This window comes from Xyrauchen texanus, chromosome 9 (genome assembly GCF_025860055.1).
Source record: "Xyrauchen texanus isolate HMW12.3.18 chromosome 9, RBS_HiC_50CHRs, whole genome shotgun sequence".
Classification (NCBI taxonomy): Eukaryota; Metazoa; Chordata; class Actinopteri; order Cypriniformes; family Catostomidae; genus Xyrauchen; species Xyrauchen texanus.
The window spans coordinates 4,572,876-4,598,977 of NC_068284.1; the positions used below are offsets into that span (position 1 = coordinate 4,572,876).

Consider the following 26,102-nt stretch of genomic DNA (forward strand, 5'->3'; position numbering starts at 1 on the left):
GACTGACGTGTGTCACTCTCTCAGCTCTGTGGCTGCTGCCTTTTTATGCCGCTCTCCCCATGCTTACTGAAATTAGACACCGGTGTTAGACATAATTTAGCTCAGGTGTAAGCCCCTTACCGCTTTTCTCTCCGGACGGCGCTTGACCACGCCCGCTGCCACACCGTGTTTCGTTAAAGCCTATTTATTTTTGTTACAAGCCGTGTTTCGTTAAAGCCTGAGTAAAGTTCATGCGTTTCAATGTACCTGTAGGCACCTGCGGCTTATAGACAGGTGCGGCTTATTTATGTTCAAAATAATATTTTATTTAAAAATCAGTGGGTGCGGCTTATATTCAGGTGCGCTCAATAGTCCGGAAATTACGGTAACTACAAATCAACATGGTTACTGTCATGTTTACAATATACAGTCAGATCCATAAATATTGGGACATCGACACAATTCTAATCTTTTTGGCTCTATACACCACCACAATGGATTTGAAATGAAACGAGACAAGCAAAAGATGTGCTTTAACTGCAGACTTTCAGCTTTAATTTGAGGGTATTTACATCCAAATCAGGTGAACGGTGTAGGAATTACAACAGTTTATATATGTGCCTCCCACTTTTTAAGGGACCAAAAGTAATGGGACAATTGGCTGCTCAGCTGTTCCATGGCCAGGTGTGTGTTATTCCCTCATTATCCCATTTAAAAGGAGCAGATAAAAGGTCCAGAGTTAATTTCAAGTGCTATTTGCATTTGGAATCCGTTGCTGTCAACTCTCAATATGAGATCCAAAGAGCTGTCACTATCAGTGAAGCAAGCCATCATTAGGCTGAAAAATCAAAACAAACCCATCAGAGAGATAGCAAAAACATTAGGTTTGGCCAAATCAACTGTTTGGAACATTCTTAAAAAGAAAGAACACACCGGTGAGCTCGGCAACAAAAGACCCGAAAGACCACGGAAAACAACTGTGGTGGATGACCGAAGAATTCTTTCCCTGGTGAAGAAAACACCCTTCACAACTGTTGGCCAGATCAAGAACACTCTCCAGGAGGTAGTGGAATTCTGAAGTGTTTCGGGCAATATTATCTGCTCATATTCAGCCAAATGCTTCAGAACTCATTGGATGGTGCTTCACAGTACAGATGGACAATGACCCGAAGCATACTGCTAAAGCAACCAAAGAGTTTTTTATGGGAAAGAAGTGGAATGTTATGCAATGGCCAAGTCAATCACCTGACCTGAATCCGATTGAGCATGCATTTCACTTGCTGAAGAAAAAACTGAAGGGAAAATGCCCCAAGAACAAGCAGGAACTGAAGACAGTTGCAGTAGAGGCCTGGCAGAGCATCACCAGGGATGAAACCCAGCATCTGGTGATGTCTATGCATTCCAGACTTCAGGCTGTAATTGACTGCAAAGGATTTGCAACCAAGTATTAAAAAGTGAAAGTTTTATTTATGATTGTTAATCTGTCCCATTACTTTTGGTCCCTTAAAAAGTGGGAGGCACATATACAAACTGTTTTAATTCCTACACCGTTCACCTGATTTGGATGTAAATACCCTCAAATTAAAGCTGAAAGTCTGCAGTTAAAGCACATCATGTTCGTTTCATTTCAAATCCATTGTGGTGGTGAATAGAGCCAAAAAGATTAGAATTGTGTCGATGTCCCAATATTTATGGACCTGACTGTATAATATAATCATGGTTACTGTATGGAAAATATAGTATTACTGTAGTAAAACCATGGTTAATTGTACCAAAACCATGATTTCTGCACAGAAAACCATGGTGAAAGCATCTGGGAACATTTTCTTTTTGCCGTTAATTATACCACGATGATCAAAATCAAGATGGCGCCACGGATGGCAGCCTTGTTGTGGAGCTCTCCAATTTTTTTGTTGTTTTTGTTTGTTTGCCCAGTGTCTAGTAACCTTTTTCCAATACGTTTTACCAGAGGGGAACTGCTGAACATTCGACAGCACACACCAGACAATCTTTTCATGTTTTTTTACTATTTTGACACTTTGCTGGACATTTTAGTCAGAGGTGCAGCTGTGTCGTTTAAGAGACGCAGGTGAGGGAAGCGAGCCAGCGCACTGGACACGCTCCATCATTGCGGCTTTCAAACAGTGCTCCAGAGTATTCATCTACTTCCTAACAAAACAGATGAACTATTTCTTCTCACCCGTGCTATCAAGGACTTTTCATCCTCTGCTGCCTTGTGCTTTACAGAATTCTGGATGAGTGAAGCCATTCCGGACAGTGCATTACATCTGCCAGGCTTTCAGCTGTTCTCGGAGTTAACTGGGAAAACGAGAGGTGGAGGATTTTAGATCAATGAAAGTTGGTGTACAGATGTAACAATGTTAAGAAGCACTCTTTATTAACTGTAAGCCCACTTGCAGCAGGAGTTTTCCTCATTTATTCTGGTGAGTGTTTATATCCCGCCACACGTGTGCATGAACGCAGTGCTGCAACAGCTGGCTGATCAAATCACAGACACGGAACAAAATTACCTGGACTCAGTTATTATTATTCTTGGGTATTTTAACAAAGTAAACCTCACATGTGAACTGACCAAATACAAACAGCACATTACATGACCAACCAAAGAGAGAAATATACTGGATCATTGCTATACAACAATAAAGGATGCATATCACTCTGTCCACTCTGATCACTGTCTGGTGCATCTTCTTCCAACCTACAGGCAATAATATCAGCTAAACCTGTAGTAAAGACTATAAAGAAATGGACCAATGAAGAGCTGGAACTACAAGCCTTCTGTGAGGGTGTGTGCATTCCTACTAGGAGTTATTTAACATACAACAATGACAAATCGGGCAGCTTCCTCAGGCAAAAGAGGATGCTTACAGAGGTGTAGATAAAGTCTTGTACAATCAGGCCAGGAACACACAGAATCAGAGAATATCAGAGTGGTTAAAAGAAGCTATTCTGATAAGCTGAAAACAAGTTTTTAGCTAACAACACTGCATCAGTGTGGAGTGGCCTGAAACATTTTACTCCTACGCCCAACACTGTAGGGGACCAACAACAGGCTGATGACCTGAATATGTTCTACTGTAGATTTGAAAGGCCCAATCTCACACCCCACACCCGCTCTGACCTTCACTTCACACAAAAATCAACACCTCCTGCAAAACTAAATTACATAAACTCTCTGTTCCCACATCTATCTGTCAGTGGATCACCAGCTTTCTGACGGACAGGCAACAGCTAGTGAGACAGGGGAATTTCACTTCTAACACATGTACAATGAGCACTGGTGCCCCGCAGAGATGTGTGCTCTCCCCACTACTATTCTCCCTGTATACAAATGAATGCACCACCAAGGACTCCTCTGTCAAGCTCCTGAAGTTTGCAGATAACACTACTGTCATCTGCATCATCCAAGATGAAGATGAGTCTGTATACACAAGGGAGGTTGAACAGCTGGCTCACTGGTGTAGTCAAAACAACCTGGAGCTGAACATGCTCAAAACAGTGGAGATGATTGTGGACATTGACCCCGCTCACCATTCTGAACAGCACTGTGGCACTACCATTTCACAGGACCTGAAGAGGTCCTGAACAGGACCACTGACTCCATTGTGAAAAAGGTCCATCAGAGGTTGTACTTCCTTTGCCAGCTGAGGAAGTACAACCTGCCACAGGTGCTGCTGATACAGTTCTACTCAACAGTCATTGAGTCTGCACTTCAGTAACTGTCTGGCTTGATGCAGCTACGAAATCAGATATCAGAAGAGTACAAAGGACAGTTTGGATTGCTGAGAGGATTATTGGTTGCCCCCTGCCCTCCCTTCAAGGACTGTATACTTCCAGATTGAGGAAAAGGGCTGGAAAAATCACTCTGGAATCACCCACTCACCCAGCCCACTACCTTTTTGAACTGTTGTTTTCTGAAAGGCACTACAGAGCACTGAGCACCAGAACCTTCGGGCACAGGAAATGTTTTTTCCCTAAGGCTATCCATCTCATGAACAGTTAAAACTTCCCCATTGAGCAATAATTATGTGCAATACACAGCTTAGTCTATTTACGAGTGCTGTATACTGGTAATACATGTTAATAATGCGTGTGAGGGTTTATTTAAAATACGCACGCAAGTTCTTCCTGTTTCCTCACAAGGCTGTAATCTATCAAAAGCGTCAATAATGTTCTTTGATTAATGGTATTAAGATGCCTTTATAGTAATACATTGATACATGATTAAACATTTATGCCGTTATCACCAAAGGAAAGAGCAACAGGTGAGCCGAAACTGCACACACTCTCTTCCATTTTTAAACAGGCACTCCATGCCTTTTCGGACAGACATGAAACAATAACTAAAGCACTTGGAGTGTTCATGTGGGATTTCCACATATTATTAAAATACTCAAGCAGCATTATCACAACATCCCTTCTCATATGCATTTTAATAGCAAGGTTACTCCTTCTATAGAGATGTACAGCTTCTGACTATTGAATATATGTTGAGATGAGATTGAAGTGCAATTTATGTTGATGCATGTAGCGTATTAGTGCAGATATTAAGTTAAAATGTTGATTTAGTAGTTTTTTGTTTTTTTTAGTTAAGGACCCTGATAAAAGTTTTACTATAGTAATATTGTAGTAACCATGACTGCTGTCACAATGGTTTTCTGTACAGATATCATGGTTTTGATACAATTAACCATGGTTTTATAACAGCAGTTCTGTAGAGTCTATATAGTAACCATGATTTTTCTATATATTGTAACCATGACAGTAGCCATGTTTATATTGTGGTTACTCTGATTTTAATACAAATGCCATGGTTAATCTAAAGTTACTGTTGTACAACAATGATTGTTATTTATGGGCAATGAAGCAAATATTGAACCGTACCAAAACAGTGACCCTTAAACCGTGATAGAAATTGTAACTGTTACACCCCAGTGTCTAGTTGATGTTTATTTCTTCACAAAATGTTTTGCTCCAGATGCGTCAATAAACTTGAGGTGAACTGTGGTGCCAATGCTTCTGTTATCGTTGGTAATCATCGGTATCGTTTTTATACCATTACACCCCTAGAAGAAATAGATCAATTTCATCCCCGAAAACAATGCATTGTTGCCTATGGTATTCCCTGATTCATGCTTGACCGGGTCTGGATGCTCTAGCCCACAAATGGCCAGCAGGATGCAAGTATTCATTCCCTCCCATCCACGATTTGGCATCCACAACCATAATTGGGGAAACTTCATGTCTCACTGGTGTTCCTCGCAAGGCGAGGACCCTGTACATTGTGATGTACAGCCCATAGTTCATTTTCTGCAAGAGCACTTGGATACAGGTTTTATACCATCTATGCTTAAAGTGTATGTCATTGTCACAGCATCCAGACACGTCCAACTTGGTGGCCTCTCAGTAGGCAGACATCCTTTGATGTGTGAAATTATTACGTGGCTTGATGCGTTTGAGACTGTCTCACCATGTTACTGTTCTGGCTTGGGACTTAGCTCTTGTGTTTAAAGGACTCATTTTTGAGCCACTGGAAACAGTGAGTTTACACATACTCTCATTAAAGACTGCGCTGCTTCTCACTTTGGCTTCAGTGAAAATTCTCTGGGAACTTCAAGCACTATAGGTCGATGACTCCTGTTTAGAGTTTGGACTGGGCTTGTCAAACAACATTCTCAAACACAGAGAAGGCTAAATGCCAAAACTTTTGGCCACTCCCTTCAGGGCACAAGTTATTACCTTTCAGGCTTTCTCTCCTCCTCCGTTTGATTCGGACAAGGTGGAAATTCTGCAGACAACATGACCCATAAAGGCGTTACATGCGTATTTTGAACGTACAAGGCAAATGAGGCTGTCAAATCAGCTGTTTGTGCACGTAACAGGTCACTTTAAGGGTTTGGATTTTTCCAAACAAAGGCTTTCACATTGGATCAGAGATGCCATTACGCTCACATATGACTCGCAAAGCAAACAGTGCCCTATTGGAGTTAAAGCTCCAATGAGGCATAACCCTTTTCATGGGCATTATCTAATGGTGTTTCCCTTGAGGACATCTGCATTGCTGCAGGTTGGGCTTTGCCGTGCACTTTTGTTCAATTTACAACCTGGATGTCACCTCTCTCTTCCCAAGTGCTAACTGTGAAGGAGAGCTAGACTGTGTATTCTGCTGCTTACTACCAGCTTATTTAGATATTGTCATTCCATAAGCCGCAGCCAGCGCTCACCCTATATGAACATTCACTACCCATTCGGTTAGTGTAGGAGTGGGCACTATTTTGGTAAAGGGGCCACATCGGGTTATAAGTAGTGCATAGGGGCCACATTGCATTCCTTTTGAGATACAATGTTCCGCATTGATTTGTTTTTTGTATCTTTTAAGCCCAGAAATAGTTGTGTACTAAATTTTCTGAAGAGTATATGTGACTAATGGGACTATTCTGCAATTGCCTTTGTATTGCTCTACAAAGGTAGATACTTTTCTATCAGGCATTAATAAACTGCTTATTATAAAGCTTATTATAAATTATTTCACCATCTCTACATGCCTGTTAATTTATTATTCAATTTAACACTCTCTAGTTTTTCCTCAATCGATTTAGCTCATTTATCGAATGAGAATATTTTTTTTCATGCTTTTCATGGTTTATTGGCATCAATTCTCAATTAAATGTGTGTTCGACATCTGCATTTAAGTTGTAATTCTGCAAGACCACACAAGCCCCTGCCCCTCCCCCTCTTTGACATTCTTTGTCACAGCAAGGTCTGAACTGGTAATCTGGCATACCGGGCATTTTCCTGGTGGGACGACACATTTGGGGCCTATCAGGGGCAGACTGGCCATTGGGAGAACGTGCCGGTGGGACAACCGTGAAGCGGACTGAATGGTGCCGCGATATGCAGAAAAGGACAGCTTTTGGGCCAGTTGCTATGTAAATCCCAGAGCCGATTTCTCTTCCCAGTCCAGCCCTCCACACAACTTTGAAGTCTACCTGACCAGCATTCATTTGTGACAGCCAGGTAAGGATATGTTTGCCCTAAACTTCCACATTGTTTGTCACTGCTGGGAAATTAAACCACTCTATCTCCCATAGAGCCAGCAGAACTTAGGCAATATATATATTCCATTAAGTTTAACAAGCAAGCTAATCAGGCATTGGCTGAAAATAGCGTCGTGCAGGGTCGGAAATGCCCCCAAAATTCAATATTTGAATTGCTCCTGTTTGAGTTGTTTTTTTTATATTGATAACATAACATAGTCAATCCTCTGTGGTCACCGGAGACGCCGGCCCGATCACGTGAATTTTTCCCTCATAACAGGACAGATAAGAGTTAGATATAATTCAAAACTATAAAGGGTTTACTTTTATTTGTGTACACTGACAATAACAGCAAAACTTTGTGGTTTTGTAAAATAAAGAAATCATACAGGATGCACTTTCTGCATCTCGGTCTCCGTGAACGTCTGTCTGGAACATATCACAAAAATTAACTGAAACTCAGCGTATACTTGCCTCGCAGACATGAGAAATATGTCTTTAGAAAGCTTGAACTGTCTAAATTAACCAATGACCCGAGGTACCAATCGTCAAGCCGTGAAGGCTGTGGGGAGGACGGAGTGTTCCATTCCAACCCAGTGCTCACAGCAGCCCGGGAAAGCATGTCGGCAATCAGTGCATGAGCCTCAGACTGGGCGGGCTGACCCAAAGGTGGCAGCCCAGTCGAGTCTTCTGCGTCAGACGCCTGGACGTTCTCCGATGCAGCGGTGACATCATCATCCAACTCAGGGGGCTCGAGGGAGAATGCTGGCTGGCCGTGAGGCGAGCCGCCCTTACCTCAAACCCTGATGGAAGCAAGTGGGCGTGCTGGGGTGCGGGTGGTTCGTGGGGACGTACCTGCCTTCCCCAAATCACCTCCATCACCAACCGGGTCGTCCTCAATCCCGTGGGAAGGAGGAGTGACGAAGGGGGCGGCTGGAGTGGCATTCACATTGAGAAAAGAAAGTTGCGACCACAACGTTGTCATGGTCATTTTCTCGCAGTGAGTACATGTACCATCCACAAACGCAGCCCAGACACACGATGCAGCGTCTATAACAGTCAGATTTGGAGAGATATCGACCGCATCCAGGAACTACACAGAGGCGGACGGGCATCTTTAAAAAGACACATCCTGAACAGGACGTTCAACTCCTGCTGTGTATTACTCTTAAGAATGGAAAATACTCTCTTTTAGAGGGGGAAAACATTTCTCTTTTAGAGGATATACACTCTTTACAGAAGTGCTGTCGAAGCGCCCATGGGCGTGACCTGCACAGTGTGCAGAGAAGGAGAAAGCCGCTGGAAACATGCCAACAACACTGTAGTGTCTACAGTATTACTGCAAAAAAAAACATGTTTATCATGGATACTACAGTGTTACTGCGGTAAAGCCACGTTTATTATAGAAACGACAATATTATTGCAGTAAAACAATGTTTATCATAGATACAACAGTGTTACTACAGTAAAACCACGTTTATCATAGCGCACTAATTCATGCGTTCATGACCTCAAGACTAGATTATTGTAATGCATTACTGGGAGGATGTCCAGCAAGATCAACAAATAAACTTCAATTGGTTCAAAATGCAGCAGCCAGAGTGCTGACGAGAACCAAGAAATATGATCATATTAGCCCCATTTTATCATCGTTACATTGGCTACCTGTTAAATTCCGTATTGATTTTAAAATTCTGTTAACTACGTAAAAAGCTTTGAATGGTCTAGCTCCGCAGTACTTAAGTGATCTTCTACCACGCTATATTCCAACACGTTCATTAAGATCGCAAAATTCTGGCCTATTAATAGTTCCTAGAATATCAAAATCCACTAAAGGAGGAAGATCCTTTTCATATTTGGCTCCTAAACTATGGAATAGTCTCCCAAACACTGTTCGAGATGCAGACACACTCTCTCAGTTTAAGTCTAGACTAAAGACTCATCTATTTAGCCATACACCTAATTTAGCCTCCAACCCACAATTAGGCTGCTTTAGTTGGGTCTGCCGGAACCAGAAACATTGAGCATGATCTCTAACTCTGCAATAAATTAAATGGCATCTACGCTTACATCTTTTTATTTGTTTCCCTGTCCCAACCTCGGGACTCCTATCCTGAGGTCACCAGAACCGGCTGGATCCAGCACCATTCCTGCTTCATGTTGGACTCCACTGCTACATGTCGCAGAATGATGACGACTAAATGCAGCCGGTGTCTGCCAAACATCACTTCAATCTATTATGACGGACTTCAGAGGATGAAATGATGCCAACTCCAACCTGCATCACCTCGGTCTATTTATGGACTACGATCTTGAAATGAAATGCTTAGACTAACTATTGCCAACAAAAGCCTTCATCAGCCAATTAACAAGGACAATTGCCTCTATGTGAACTTCTGCAATTAATCAAGATGGACTTCAAAGACTTTGGTCATTAATCTTACAGTTCAAACACAATCGACGTTTAATCACTGACCCTTAACACTTAGTTTAATAATTTTAAACCATGATTTTACCTATACATAATTAATATTTACATTATACATTCATAATGTTAGCCAGAGTGGAACTGGCCCCCACAGTGAGTCTGGTTTCTCCCAAGGTTATTTTTCTCCATTAATCTACATCTTATGGAGTTTTGTGTTCCTTGCCACAGTCACGACTACAGCTTGCTCACTGGGGTTATTAATACAGTTATCATTTAATTATTTTTAAACACTATTAAAAATCGTATTTTATCTAAATTACACAATGATGATTAATCGACTTTACAGACATTACAGTTTTATCATCTGTTAATGCTGATATTCTGTAAAGCTGCTTTGAAACGATGGGTGTTGTGAATGGCACTATACAAATAAAATTGACTTGACTACAGTGTTATTCTATTAAAGACACGTCTATCATAGACATTACAGTGTTATTGCAGTAAAGCCACTTTTATCATAGAAACTACAGTGTTGTTACAATAAAACCACATTTATTAGACACTACAGCGTTGTTGAAGTGAAACCATGTTTATTATAGATTCTACAGTGTTATTACAGTAAATACAAGTTTATCATAGATACAGTATTGCTGCACTAAAACCACATTTATCATAGACACTACAGTGTTGTTGCCGTAAAATCAAGTTTATCATAGACATAAGAGTGTTATTGCAGTAAAACCACATCATACTACAGTGTTATTGCAGTAAAACCATGTTAATCATAGACACTACAAGTGTCACTGCAGAAAATCCATGTTTATCATAGACACTACAGTATTATTGAGGTAAAGCCACGTTTGTCATAGATACTACTGTGTTACCGCAGTAAAACCACGTTTATCATAGACTACAGTGTTATTGCAGTAAAACACAGTTTATCATAGACACAAGAGGGTTATTGCATAAAACCATGTTTATCATAGACAATACAGTGTTTTTGCAGTAAAACCACGTTTATCACAGATACAGTATTACTGCAGTAAAACCATGTTTATCATAGACAGTACAGCGTTACTGTAATAAAACCATGTTTATCATAGATACTACAGTTTCACGGCAGTAAAACCACATTTATCATAGACACTACAGTGTTTTTGCAGTAAAACCACTTTTATCACACATACAGTATTACTGCAGTAAAAGCAAGTTTATCATAGACACTACAGTGTTACTGCAGTAAAACCACGTTTATCATAGACACTACAGTGTTACTGCAGTAAATCCACGTTTATCATAGACACTACAACAGTGTCACTGCAGAAAAACCATGTTTATCATAGACACTACAGTATTATTGCAGTAAAGCCACGTTTGTCATAGATACTACTGTGTTACCACAGTAAAACCATGTTTATCATAGACACTACAGTGTTACTGCAGTAAAACCAAATTTATCATAGACATAAGAGGGTTATTGCAGTAAAACCATGTTTATCATAGACACTACAGCGTTACTGTAATAAAACCATGTTTATCATAGATACTACAGTGTCACGGCAGTAAAACCACATTTATCATAGACACTACAGTGTTTTTGTAGTAAAACCACTTTTGTCACACATACAGTATTACTGCAGTAAAACGAATCGGTTACTAACGTAACCTCGGTTCTCTCTAGATGAGGGAACGAGTATTGCGTAAGCTAGCTTACGCTACGGGAAAGATTAATCTTTTCTGAGATATTGAAGCCAAACAATTGTCCTTAATTTTGTATCCATTGTCAACGCAGTGCGGCAGCTGCAGACCTTGAGCGGGCTAGCTAGCGAGCTCATTGGTTGCTCTGCAGCAACTGCTGCAGCCTATAGACGAGCTTGGGCGAACTCGCATCCATTGAGAGGCGTCCGTGCGCTCACTGCATCAAAGCCCGCCAAAAGGGCGTGACTAGAGTGCATATAAGCGTAGTTCGTAGGCTGGAACCCTGGTTTTCATTGAATGAAGCGAAAAATCGCTCGTGGCGCGAGCATGGCCGGTTACGCAATACTCGTTCCCTCATCTAGAGAGAACCGAGGTTACGTTAGTAACCGATTCGTTCTCTTACGAGAGGTTCTCTCGTATTGCGTAAGCTAGCTTACGCTACGGGAACCCTTTGTCAACGCCATGCGCGCCAAGCATCCACTGCATGAGCCCCAGGGAATTAAGGGGGACCCGGGGGAGCCCTTGTGAGTGGGGAATTAATATTTGGCCGGCAAGAGTGCGGGCCAGTGTGTGTGTAGTACATAAGCACATAGACAGAGCGGCGGTGCCGGTCTGTGTGGACTGTGTCCCATTAATGCAGCTCACCAGGGAGCTGTAGCGTGATAAACCGCTAGCAGTTTAGCCTGCAGAGTGGGTACTTCCAGATTGTAAAATCTGACAAAGGTGGAGGGGAAGCCCAGCTGCCACACATATGTGGTGAATGGAAATCCCGCTGGACCATGCCCACGAGGAGGCCATGCCTCTAGTGGAGTGAGCCTTAATGCCTAGCGGGCATGGTAGGTCTTTTGACGCATACGCGGCAGCAATAGCGTCCACTATCCATCTGGACAGTGTCTGTTTCGAGGCGGCGAGACCTTTGGTGCGCCCTCCGAACGAAACGAAAAGCTGCTCGGAGCTTCTGAAAGATGCGGAGCGCGCAGTGTACAATCTCAGTGCTCTGACTGGGCAAAGGAGATTGGCGTCGCGTTCGCTATCAGATGCTGTAGCGCCGACAAGGAAATGATCTGTGCTCTGAAAGGAGTACCGACCACCTTGGGGACGTAGCCGTGTCTAGGCTTTAAAATGACCTTGGAGTCACTTGGTCCAAACTCAAGACACGCAGCACTGACAGATAGCGCGTGAAGATCTCCCACCCGTTTAACTGATGATAGGGCAGTTAGAAAAACGGTTTTAAGTGAGAGGTGTTTCACATCCACGGATTGAAGTGGTTCGAAAGTGGGGGCTTTCATAGCTTCGAGAACTATAGAAAGGTCCCAGATAGGAACCGATGGGGGGCGCGGAGGGTTCATCCTTCTAGCTCCCCTGAGGAAGCGGATGACCAGCTCGTTTTTACCCTGTGACTGGCCGTGCAGGGGTTCAGCGACCGCCACGTACACTTTGAGCGTGGATGGGGATCTGCCCTTATCCAGCAGCTCTTGTAAAAACACGAGCAGCGACGACACCCCACATGTCCGTGGGTCCAGGTCTCTGTCGGTGCACCATTTTGAAAACACAGACCATTTTGACGCATAGAGTCTTCTCGTGGAAGGGGCTCTAGCGTGTATGATGGTGTTTATTACTCCTTCTGGCAAAGCGATGGGTAGTCGTTGATCACCCATGCGTGTAGCGCCCAGCGCTCTGGGTGGGGATGCCAGATCGTTCCGCAAGCTTGCGAGAGGAGATCTGCTCTCACTGGGATGGGCCACGGCGCTGTCAGTGACAGCTGCGTAAGCTCCGGGAACCATGTTTGATTCTCCCAGCGCGGGGCTATGAGGAGCACAGAGTGGCGCGTTTCCCTGATCCTCTGCATTACCTGTGGCAATAGCGAGACGGGAGGGAAGGCGTAAAGCGGGCGGTTGGGCCAGTCCTGGGCCAGCGCGTCCTCGCTTTTCGAGAAAAATATTGGGCAGTGAGAGTTCTCTTCTGACGCAAAGAGGTCTATCTCTGCTCTGCCGAATATGCGCCATAACGTCTGGACTGTTTGAGCGTGCAGGGACCATTCCCCTGGGGGAATATTGTCTCTGGACAGTCTGTCTGGGCCATCGTTCAGGTGGCCTGGCACGTGCGTCGCCCTCAGCGAGCGCAGGTGGCGCTGGGACAAACTCCGTATGCGTTTCGTCAGACGGAAGAGGTTCCTGAATCTGACACCGCCCTGACGGTTTAGATAGGATACCGCAGACCTGTTGTCCAAGCGGACCAGGACGTGGTGACCCTGAATGATCGGGAGGAAGCGCACGAGCGCGTACTCGACCGCTATCATTTCCAGACAATTTATGTGAAGGAGCTTTTCCTGAACTGACCATAGGCCAAAAACCGGAGAGCCCTCGCAGACCGCGCCCCAACCCGTGTTGGACGCGTCTGTCGAGATGACTTTTCGGCGAGATACAGCTCCCATCATCACTCCCCGCTGATACCACTCGGCCACTGTCCAGGGCTACAGAGCTGAAATACAGGTCTGAGTCACTCTGATTGGCTGGCGGCCTGTGGCCCAAGCCCGGCGAGACGCGCGGGTGTTTAGCCAATGCTGAAGCGGGCGCATGCGCGGTAAACCCAGTTGAAGTACTGCTGCGGCTGAGGCCATGTAGCCTAGCACTCTCTGAAATTTCTTCAGAGGTGTGAGGCCGTTCATCTGAAATGACGCGGCTAGTCGCTGCACACGGCGCACGCGCTGTGTAGATAAGCGAGCCGTCATTGCCACTGAGTCTAGTTCTATTCCAAGGAAGGAAATTGCCTGACTGGGCTGTAGTGAGCTATTGGTCCAATTGACTGCAAGGCCCAAACTGTTCAGATGACTGAGGAGAACTGTCCTGTGAGACAGAAGCTCCATATGTGATTGTGCCAAAATCAGCCAATCGTCCAAATAGTTCAGAATTCGCAAACCCTGACTCTGCAGGTGTGCGAGCGTCGCGTCCATGCACTTCGTGAAAGTACGGGGTGCTAAGGACAGGCCGAACGGAAGGACGGTGTATTGATAAACCTGACCGTCGAAGGCGAATCTCAAGAATGGCCTGTGACGGGGATTTATCTGAATCTGAAAGATGCATACTTTCAGATCGAGAGAAATAAACCAGTCCCCCTGGCGCACATGCGCGAGGAGTTTGCTGGTTGTAAGCATTTTGAACGGTCTTTTTGCAAGCGCTTTGTTCAAAACCCTGAGATCTAATATTGGTCTGAGGCCGCCGTCTTTCTTGGGGACAAGAAAATAACGGCTGTAAAACTCCGACTCGCTCAGGGGAGGCGGCACTCTCTCTATGGCCCTTTTGCACAGAAGGTTTGCTATTTCTGAACGAAGCATGCACGCTGCTTCCGTGTTCACAGTAGTTTCGAGCTGCGCTCTGAAGCGAGGACGACGGCGATCGAACTGTAGCAAATAGCCCTGTTTTATTGTGCTTAACACCCATTCGGATATCCCTGGAATATCTTCCCACGCTTTGAAGCGTAATGTTAGAGGGTGAATGGCCAAATCGCTCTGATTGCCGCACACAGCGCGCTGAACAGAATGTGTGAGCGCGCTTACTGTGCTTATGCTGGACTGCTCGCAGACAGCATGGACAGGCTGTTCTGTGAGTGACTTCCCGATTGAGGTGAATGGGGAAAGAGTCACATCTGTTAAGTGATGCGCAAGCATAGTCACGGGCACGGGACTTACATACAGAGAAGTATTTGCTGGCCGTGTGACAGAGCGGGCAGAGAATGGGCGCGCACACGTATTCGTGAGCGCATTTATTGACTAACACTCGAGTGGTTCGTAACCGCTTTTGAGTGTGCTCTGATGGGGACACGGAACGCTTGTGTAATGCTTGTGTAATGCTTGTGTGTAGAGGTGAACACTGGATTGTGGGCACATTTTCTACACATAAGACATGTTTGCTCTCTGGTATGGACACGGGATGTGTAATGCTTGTGTGTAGAGGTAAACACTGGGTTGTGGGCACATTTTCTACACATATGGCATGCTTGCTCTTTACCAGATTTATTTGGGTCGCCGTGAAAACGGCGTTTGAGCGCAGGCAAGCGGGCGTTAACACCGGCTTGTTGGCTGCTGAATCTACCACTGTAGTAGCCTGAAGGAAGGGGACTGACAGGGGGCGAATCTTTGACGGTGGTCCGGCCGCAGCGGGACTGATCCGTCGTTTTGTCAACAAAGCTAGGAGGACTTCGGTTGTTCAGGTTTCAGCGCAATTCTAGTCCGAGGCCCGTGGGGGGGGCGGCGGTCTGCGGCGGCTGTCTGAGCGCGATCGAGGGCGGCCACCCTGTCGACGCTGAGAAGTCTGGCTTTGTTGAGCTGGGCGCTGTGAAGAGGCTCGTGCAGGAGGCTCACGTGGGCGGCCAGCAGAGGAGCTAGCACGACGAGGCAGAAAGAGATTCATGGCTTGTGTGGCTTTTTGGACCTCTGAAAACCGGTCAATGATACCACTCACCGCGGAGCCGAAGAGACCGGATAGAGAGAGCGGTGCGTTGAGGAACGTAGAGCGCTCTGCTTCTCCCATGTTGGCTAGCGTTAGCCACAGATGTCTCTCGGTCACAGTCAGCGCGGCCATGCACTTCCCTATAGCTTGGGCTGCAGCTTTGGTAGTGCGGAGGGCGAAGTCCGTAGCACTCCGTATGTCTGCAACCGCCTCTGGATGCCTGCTTTCCTCATCCCACTCCCGCAGAAGGTCTGCTTGGAGGATCTGTAGGACGGCCATAGAGTGCAGAGCAGATGCAGCTTGGCCGGCGGCGGAATAGGCGCGGCCAACACAGGCGGAAGTTGTTCTGCAGGCCTTAGACGGGAGCACTGGTTTAGACCGCCATCTCGCGGAGGGCGGGCAAAGGTGTGCTGCTACCGCATCCTCGACCGGAGGGATGGAAGCGTCGCCCTTCTCAGTGGCGCCGTCCACCGAAGCAAGAGAGGTGGAGAAGTGGGATCGGACCCTGGCCGAGAAAGGCGCGTTCCATGATTTGGAAAGATCGCGTGGAGTTCCGGCAGGAAGGGAGCGGCCCGGATAGCGGGTGCTGCGCGGCGGCGGCTCTGTAGAAAGCAGCTGTCAAGTCTGTTGGGTGCCTGCTCAAGGGGCGGTGACCACTCGAGCCCGAGGCGGTCGACTGCCTGTTCCGAGGAGGCGGCGTGTGAGCCTGACCACTCCTCGCTGTCCGAAGCCATGATGGAACAGCCCTTATCCTCCGCTTCTTCGTCCGAGATGGCAGCAGAGCAGCTGCTCGGCGGCAACTGCGCGTCCCGGGTGGGCGGGGAGGGTGAAGGCGATGCTCGAGGGATGGGCTCCGGCGAGGCAATCGCTTCTACCACTGTTTCCGGCAGCCTTTGAGAGCGGCGCTTTTTCCTGCGTGGCTGAACGGAAGGCGACGTGGCGGCTTCGGTCCTGAGCGCTTCGAGTCGAGCCCGCAGGGTCGACATCGGCAGCTCCTCGCAGAGATCGCATCCGCCTTCGGCGAGGGCGAGCTCTGCATGCCCCAGTCCCAGGCAGAGAGCGCCAGATGATGTGGCGGTCTCCGGTGCTGAGAGGAGTGCGGCATGAGGCGCAAGTGGGCGAGGCATCTTAAAAAGACTCTCGTACTCTTTTGTGAAGTTCTTTAAGAACTAGCTTGCTTTTAAAAAGGATACGTCGCCGGATGGCGTAGCTCGCAGGACGGCTGAAGGTGGCGAAGACGGCCGGCTTCTTCGAGCGCTGTCCACGCTTGCTTGATGCCCCTCGAACGGCAACGCGGCTTCCGGTTCAGTGATGCGAAGAGCTTCGCTGAAGAGATGAAAATCAGGGTTCCAGCCTACAAACTACGCTTATATGCACTCTAGTCAAGCCCTTTTTGGTGGGCTTTGATGCAGTGAGGGCGCGGACGCCTCTCATTGGATGCGAGTTCGCCCAAGCTCGTCTATAGGCTGCAGCAGTTGCCGCAGAGCAACCAATGAGCTCGCTAGCTAGCCCGCTCAAGGTCTGCAGCTGCCGCACTGCGTTGACAATGGATACAAAATTAAGGATAATTTTTTGCCTTCAATATCTCAGAAAAGATGAATCTTTCCCGTAGCGTAAGCTAGCTTACGCAATACGAGAGAACCTCTCGTAAGAGAACCAAGTTTATCATAGGCACTACAGTGTTACTGCAGTAAAACCACGTTTATCATAGACAATGATAAACATGGTTTTACTGCAGCAACACTGTAGTCAGTGTTGCTGCAGTAAAACCATGTTTATCATAGACACTACAACAGTGTCACTGCAGAAAAACCATGTTTATCATAGACACTACAGTATTATTGCAGTAAAGCCACGTTTGTCATAGATACTACTGTTACCACAGTACAACCACGTTTATCATAGTCACTACAGTGTCACTGCAGTAAAACCACATTTATCATAGACACTACAGTGTCACTGCAGCAAAACCACATTTATCCTAGACACTAGTGTTTTGCAGTAAAACCACTTTTATCACAGATATAGTATTACTGCAGTAAAACCACATTTATCATAGACACTACAGTGTCACTACAGTAAAACCATGTTTATAATTGTCACTACAGTGTTATTGCAGTAAAGACACGTTTATCACAGATACAGTATTACTGCAGTAAAACCACGTTTATCACAGATACAGTATTACTGCATTAAAACCACATTTATCATAGACACTACAGTGTTGATGCAGTAAAACCAATTTTATCACAGACACTAGAATGTTATTGCATAAAACCATGTTTATCACAGGCACTACAGTGTCACTACAGTAAAACCATGTTTATAATTGACACTACAGTGTAGGGCTGGGATAAACGTTTATTTTTTAAACGATTAATCTAGCGATTTATTTTTTCGATGCATCGATTAATCTACCGATTAATTTTTTCCAGTCCGATTCGATTTCGATTCGATTAATTGACTTGTGATAACACCGGTAATACCGATTTCATCGGGGGTGGGGGTAAATAAAATGTAAAAAAAAAAAAACATTTGCCGGGAGTTTGATTGACTGGCGATCTGATCAATCAATCATAATACGCCATTTTTGTCCAACAAAGTAGTCAGGAGAGAGAAGTTTAACGTCGGTGGATTTGAATTTGAATAATGGATTATAGGCTACTGTACTGACATCTTTCCGCGGTTAAAATGAATCGGTTACCTAACGTAACCTCGGTTCTCTCTAGATGAGGGAACGAGTATTGCGTAAGCTAGCTTAAGCTACGGGAAAGATTCATCTTTTCTGAGATATTGAAGCCAAAAAATTATCCTTAATTTTGTATCCATTGTCAACGCAGTACAGCAGCTGCATACCTAGAGCGGGCTAGCTAGCGAGCTCATTGGTTGCTCTGCGGCAACTGCTGCAGCCTATAGACGAGCTTGAGTGAACTCGTGTCCAATGACAGGCGCCCGCGCCGTCACTGTATCAAAGCCCGCCAGAATGGGCGTGGCTAGAGTGCATATAAGCGTAAGTTCGTAGGCTGGAACCCTGGTTTTCAATGAATGAAGCGAAAATCGCTCATGGCGCGAGCACGGCCGGCTACGCAATACTCGTTCCTCATCTAGAGAGAACCGAGGTTACGTTAGGTAAACGATTCGTTCTCTTACGAGAGGTTCTCTTGTATTGCGTAAGCTAGCTTACGCTTACGGGAACCCATTGTCAACGCCGTCGCGCCAAGCATCCACTGCATGAGCCCCGGGGTGGGGGACCCGGGGAGCCCTTGTGAGTGGGGGAATAATATTTGGCCGGCAAGAGTGCGGGCCAGTGTGTGTGTAATACATAAGCACATAGTGGGAAGGGAAAGACAGAGCGGCGGTGCCGGTCTGTGTGGAATGTGTCCCGTCAGTGCAGCTCACCAGGGGAGCTGTAGCGTATTAAACCGCTAGTAGTTTTGCCTGCAGATTGTAAAATCTGACAAAGGTGGAGGGGGAAGCCCAGCCCGCTGCCACACATATGTCGTGAATGGAAATCCCGCTGGACCATGCCCACGAGGAGGCCATGCCTCTAGTGGAGTGAGCCCTAATGCCTAACGGGCATGGTAGGTCTTTTGACGCGTACGCGGCAGCAATAGCGTCCACTATCCGTCTAGACAGTGTCTGTTTCGAGGCGGCGAAACCTTTGGTGCGCCCTCCGAACGAAACGAAAAGCTGCTCAGAGCATCTGAAAGAGGCGGAGCGCGCAGTATACAATCTCAGTGCTCTGACTGGGCAAAGGAGATTGGCGTCGCGTTCGCTATCGGATGCTGGCAGCGCCGATAGGGAAATAATTTGTGCTCTGAAAGGAGTACCGATCACCTTGGGGACATAGCCGTGTCTAGGCTTTAAAATGACCTTGGAGTCACTTGGTCCAAACTCAAGCCACGCAGCGCTGACAGACAGCGCGTGAAGGTCTCCCACATGTTTAACTGATGACAGGGCAGTTAGAAAAACGGTTTTGAGTAAAAGGTATTTCAAACCACGGATTGAAGCGGTTCGAAAGGGGCGACTTTCATAGCTTCGAGAACTACGGAAAGATCCCATATAGGAACCGATGAGTGGCGCGGGGGGTGTTCATCCTTCTAGCTCCCCTGAGGAAGCGGATGACCAGCTCGTTTTTTCCCCAGTGACTGGCCGTGCAGGGGTTCAGCGACCGCCGCGACGGCCGCCACGTACACTTTGAGCGTGGATGGGGATCTGCCCTTATCCAGCAGCTCTTGTAAAAACACGAGCAGCGACGACACCCCACATGTCCGTGGGTCCAGGTCTCTGTCGGTGCACCATTTTGAAAACACAGACCATTTGGACGCATAGAGTCTTCTCGTGGAAGGGGCTCTAGCGTGTATGATAGTGTTTATTACTCCTTCTGGCAAAGCGACGGGTAGTTGTTGATCACCCACGCGTGCAGCACCCAGCGCTCTGGGTGGGGATGCCAGATCGTGCCGCGAGCTTGAGAGAGGAGATCTGTTCTCACTGGGATGGGCCACGGGGCTATCAGTGACAGCTGCGTAAGCTCCGGGAACCATGTCTGATTCTCCCAGCGCGGGGCTATGAGGAGCACCGAGTGCCGCGTTTCCCTGATCCTCTGCATTACCTGTGGCAATAGCGCGACGGGAGGGAAGGCGTAAAGCGGGCGGTTGGGCCAGTCCTGGGCCAGCACGTCCTCGCTTTTCGAGAAAAATACTGGGCAGTGAGAGTTCTCTTCTGACGCAAAGAGGTCTATCTCTGCTCTGCCGAATATGCTCCATAACTTCTGGACTGTTTGAGCGTGCAGGGACCATTCCCCTGGGGAAATATTGTCTCTGGACAGTCTGTCTGGGCCGTCGTTCAGGTGGCCTGGCACGTGCGTCGCCCTCAGCGAGTGCAGGTGGCACTGGGACCAATTCAGTATGCGTTTTGTCAGATGGAAGAGGTTCCTGGATCTGACACCGCCCTGACGGTTTAGATAGGATACCGCAGATCTGTTGTCCGAACGGACCAGGACATGGTGACCCTGAATGACCGGGAGGAAGCGCACGAGCGCGTACTCGACCGCTATCATTTCCAGACAATTTATGTGAAGGAGCTTTTCCTGAACTGACCATAGGCCAAAAACCGGAGAGCCCTCGCAGACCGCGCCCCAACCCGTGTTGGACGCGTCTGTCGAGATGACTTTTCGGCGAGATACAGCTCCCATCATCACTCCCCGCTGATACCATTCGGCCACTGCCCAGGGCTGCAGAGCTGAAATACAGGTCTGAGTCACTCTGATCGGCTGGCGGCCCGTAGTCCAAGCCCGGCGAGACGCGCGGGTATTTAGCCAATGCTGAAGCGGGCGCATGCACAGTAAACCCAGCTGAAGTACTGCTGTGGCTGAGGCCATGTAACCTAGCATTCTCTGAAATTTTTTCAGAGGCATGAGGCTGTTCATCTGAAAGGACGTGGCTAGTCGCTGAACACGGCGCGCGCGCTGTGTAGATAAGTGAGCCGTCATCGCCATGGAGTCTAGTTCTATTCCAAGGAAGGAAATTGCCTGACTGGGCTGTAGTGAGCTCTTGGTCCAATTGACTGCAAGACCCAAACTGTTCAGATGACTGAGGAGAACTGTCCTGTGAGACAGAAGCTCCGTATGTGACTGTGCCAAAATCAGCCAATCGTCCAAATAGTTCAGAATTCGCAAGCCCTGACTCCGCAGGGGTGCGAGCGCCGCATCCATGCACTTCGTGAAAGTACGGGTGCTAAAGACAGGCCGAACGGAAGGACGGTGTATTGATAAACCTGGCCGTCGAAGGCGAATCTCAAGAATGGCCTGTGACGGGGATTTATCTGAATCTGAAAGTAGGCATCTTTCAGATCGAGAGAAATAAACCAGTCCCCCTGGCGCACATGCGCGAGGAGTGTCTTTTTGCGAGCACCTTGTTCAAAACCCTGAGATCTAATATTGGTCTGAGGCCGCCGTCTTTCTTGGGGACAAGAAAATAACGGCTGTAAAACCCCGACTCGCTCAGAGAAGGTGGCACTCTCTCTATGGCCCTTTTGCACAGAAGGTTTGCTATTTCTGAACGAAGCATGCAGGCTGCTTCCGTGTTCACAGTAGTTTCGAGCTGCGCTCTGAAGCGGGGAGGACGGCGATCGAACTGTAGCAAATAGCCCTGTTTTATTGTGCTTAACACCCATTAGGATATCCCTGGGATAGCTTTCCACGCTTTGAAGCGTAACGCTAGAAGGTGAATGGCCAAGTCGCCCTGATTGCCGCACACAGCGAGCTGAACAGAATGTGTGAGCACGCTTACTGTGCTTATGCATGACTGCTCGCAGACAGCAGGGACAGGCTGTTCTGTGAGTGACTTCCCGATTGAGGTGAATGGGGAAAGAGTCACATCTGTGAAGTGATGCGCAAGCATAGTCACGGGCATGGGACTTACATACAGAGAGGTGTTTGCTGGCCGTGTGACAGAGCGGGCAGAGAAGGGCGCACGCATGGATTCGTGGGGCGTTTATTGACTAACACTCGAGCTGGCTGTGCCCGCTTTATGTGAGTGGGCTCTGATAGGGACATCGGAAGTGTAATGCTTGTGTGTAGGGGTGAACACTGGATTGTGGGCACATTTTCTACACATAAGGCATGTTTGCTTTTTACAAGATTTCTTTGGGTTGCCGTGAAAACGGCATTTGAGTGCAGGCAAGCGGGCAGTATCACCGGCTTGTTGGCTGCTGAATCCACCACTGCAGTAGCCTGAGAGAAGGGGACTGACAGGGGCGAAGCTTTGACGGTGGTCCAGCCGTGGCGGACTGATCCGCCGCTTCCTCAACAAAGCTAGGAGGACTTCGGTTGCTCAGGTTTCAGCGCAATCTTAGGCCGAGGCCCGCGGGGAGGCGGTCTGCGGCGGCTGTCTGAGCTGCTTCTAGGGCGGCCGCCCTGTCGACGCTGAGAAGTCTGGCTTTGCTGAGCTGGGCGCTGTGAAGAGGCTCGTGCAGGAGGCTGGTCACGTGGGCGGCCTGCAGAGGAGCTAGCGCGACGAGGCAGGAAGAGATTCATGGCTTGGGTGGCTTTCTGGACTTCCGAGAAACGGCCAACAATGCCACTCACCGCTGAACCGAAGAGACCGGACGGAGAGAGCGGCGCATTGAGGAACGTGGAGCGTTCAGCGTCTCCCATGTCGGCTAGCGTTAGCCATAGGTGTCTCTCGGTCACAGTCAGCGCGGTCATGCACTTCCCTAGGGCTTGAGCTGCAGCTTTGGTGGCGCGAAGGGAGAGATCCGTCGCGCTCCTTAGATCTGAGACAGCCTCTGGGTGCCTGCCTTTCTCATCCCACTCTCGAAGGAGGTCCGCTTGGAGGATCTGTAAAACGGCCATGGAATGCAGAGCAGATGCGGCTTGGCCGGCGGCGGCATAGGCGCGGCCAACACAGGCGGAAGTAGTTCCGCAGGCCTTAGACGGGAGCACTGGCTTAGACCGTCATCTCGCGGAGGGCGGGCAAAGGTGTGCTGCTACCGAATCCTCGACTGGGGGGATGGAAGAGTAGCCCCTCTCGGTGGCGCCGTCCACCGAAGCGAAAGAGGTGGAGACATGGGATCGGTTCCTGGCCGAGAGAGGCGCATTCCACGATTTAGAGAGCTCGGCGTGGAGTTCCGGCAGGAAGGAAGCGGGCGCCGCGCGGCGACGGCTCTGAAGAAAGCAGCCGTAGAGTCTGTTGGGAGCCTGCTCAGAGGGCGGTGACCACTCGAGCCCGAGGCGGTCGACGGCCTGGGTGAGGAGGCGCGTTAATTGTTCCTCGACTCCGGCGCGGGTCCTGCTGGATTCCTGGGCCGAGGAGGAGGCTTGGGAGCCTGACCACTCCTCGCTGTCCGAAGCCATGATGGAACAGCAGCCCTTATCCTCCGCCTCGTCATCCGAGATGGCAACAGTGCGGCCGCTCGGCGGCAACTGCGTGTCCCGGGGGGGTGGGGAGGGTGAAAGCGAGGCTCGAGGGAGAGGCTCCGGCGAGGTATTCGCTTCTAACACCGGTTCCGGCAGCCTTTGGGAGCGGCGCTTCTTTCTGCGCTGGCGAACGAAGGCGCGCGGCAGCTTCGGTTTTGAGTGCTTCCAGTCGAGCCCGCAGGGTCGACATCGGAAGCTCCTCGCAGAGGTCGCATCCGCCGTCAGCGAGGGCGAGCTCTGCATGTTCCAATCCCAGGCAGAGAGCACAGATGAGGTGGCGGTCTCCGGCGCTGAGAGGGGCGCGGCATGAGGCGCAGGTGGTGCGAGGCATCTTTAAAAAGACGCTCGTTGCTCTTTTTGTGAAGTTCGCTGAGGAACTAGCTTGCTCTAAAAAGGATACGTCGCCGGATGGCGTAGCTCGCAGAATGGCTGAAGGTGGCGAAGACGGCCGGCTTCTTCGAGCGCTGTCCAAGCTTGCTAGATGCCCCTCGAACGGCGACGCAGCTTCTGCAGTTCAGAGATGCGAAGAGCTTCGCTGAATAGATGAAAATCAGGGTTCCAGCCTACGAACTTACGCTTATATGCACTCTAGCCATGCCCATTCTGGCGGGCTTTGATACAGTGACGGCGCGGGCGCCTGTCATTGGACACGAGTTCACTCAAGTTCGTCTATAGAAGTGGTTCTCAACCTTTTTTGAACAAACGCCCCCCTGACCTCTTCATGATCCTCTTAACGCCCCCCCACCCAAAAAAAAAAACTTCAGAAATACTATTACAGCCAAACAATTGCAACACTGATACCTGAAGCCTGAGTTTTTGGTAAAAACAAAAAACTGAAACAGAAGTTTCTTATTCTATTTAAACTACATGTAAAAGCCTCAAGTTGAGTAATATTGTGTTTGGAAAAAAATGCAAAAACACATGGATTGTTTGAAATGTATTGCAAATGTATTTAGAAATTCAAACAAATTCAGGCTCACACACACAATTTTTTTTAAGATGAACCAATCACGTGAACAATAACGTAACTAACCTAAATGGCCAATGAAAAAGCAGCGGTCGTTCGCGCACTCAATTAGGCAATATATACTAGGCTTCAAATTTGAATAGCCTACAAACGGTCATTCGATTTCAAATGACGAACAAAGACGACAACAGCTCGGCCACCTGAACTGAACCAAAGAAAAAAACGACGTCAAAAACAGCCACTTATTTTTTATTAATTACGGTCATTAGTGTGAGCCCTGAGCACTAATTATGCGCCTAATTATGTATTCCGCGTTATGTACAGAAAAAGCCGGTGAAAGCGCGCAGTTTTGCAGTAAAACCAATTTTATTACACTAGAATGTTATTGCAGTAAAAACACATTTATAGAGACAAGAGTGTTATTGCATAAAACCATGTTTATCATAGACACCACAGTGTCACTACAGTAAACCACGTTTATAATTGACACTACAGTGTTATTGCAGTAAAGACACGCTTATCACAGATACAGTATTACTGCAGTAAAACCATGTTTAGCACAGATACAGTATTACTGCATTAAAACCACATTTATCATAGACACTACAGTGTTTTTGCAGTAAAAGCACATTTATCACAGACACTAGAATGTTTCTGCAGTAAAACCATGTTTATCATAGGCAATACAGTGTCACTACAGTAAAACCACGTTTATAATTGACACTACAGTGTTATTGCAGTAAAACCACATTTAACACAGATACAGTATTACTGCAGTAAAACCATGTTTATCATAGACACTACAGTGTTACTGTAGTAAAACCACTTTTATCATAAATAGTACAGTATTATTTGTATTATTATTATTATTATTATTATTATTATTACAACAGAGTATTACTACAGTAAAATCATGGTTAATATTCGTAAGGGCTGTCTTGTCAAAGCATCTGCGAGGAGAGATCTTTCGATTTAGTTTTATTTAGTTTTCTTCACTTAGCTTACACAAAAAGAAACAAACACAGCTTTTTCAAGATCTGAAGACAAGAACTTCGGTTACTGAATACATTTGAATTTAGCAAAAACAAATCACGTTTTAACTTTTTGCTCAAACCTTTAAATGCTGAAACACTCAAAAACAAACACAACTTGCTTACCGCCTTCTTCTTCGTTGTCTATCTACATCGACGTCTTCTTCTTCTATTTAGTAGCGAATCACAACTTAACAAGTGCATTACTACCACCTATTGTTAGCATTGAACAGAAACATCCTCTTCCCTTCTCCAGCTTTGACTAGTATGGAGCCAAAAATCTGACAAAACAATTTGAATTTGTTGTGTAAATTGTTTTTTTTAAATGGCACCATTTTATAAATATGTATTTTCAAACAGCACATTTTTGGTTCTGAATTCTTACACTGTAAATATTCCGTTTAAAAAAATACAGCTTCAAGTTGTAGCGCTGCCACATAAGTATGGAATATATATATATATTGCTGTTAAAAAAATCTAATTGTTCTTAGAAAACAGCCATAATTAATATATGTTATTTTCCTGGGTTTATTGCCAAGTTAAGTGTTTTTGAGTTCCCGTTTAACTCTCGCGAG

The 26,102-nt window shown here is 47.0% G+C and overlaps 1 protein-coding gene across 1 annotated transcript in view; it reads right to left on the minus strand.

Annotated features, from left to right (window-relative positions):
• The window catches only part of LOC127649645 (gastrula zinc finger protein XlCGF8.2DB-like), a 33,236-nt gene extending 7,518 nt beyond the window's left edge, over positions 1–25,718 (minus strand). The window contains exon 1 of the mRNA XM_052134877.1: positions 25,654–25,718. The gene's annotated coding sequence lies outside the window, so the exon portion shown is untranslated. The remainder of the gene's footprint in view (positions 1–25,653) is intronic.
• Between the last annotated feature and the right edge of the window lie 384 nt (positions 25,719–26,102).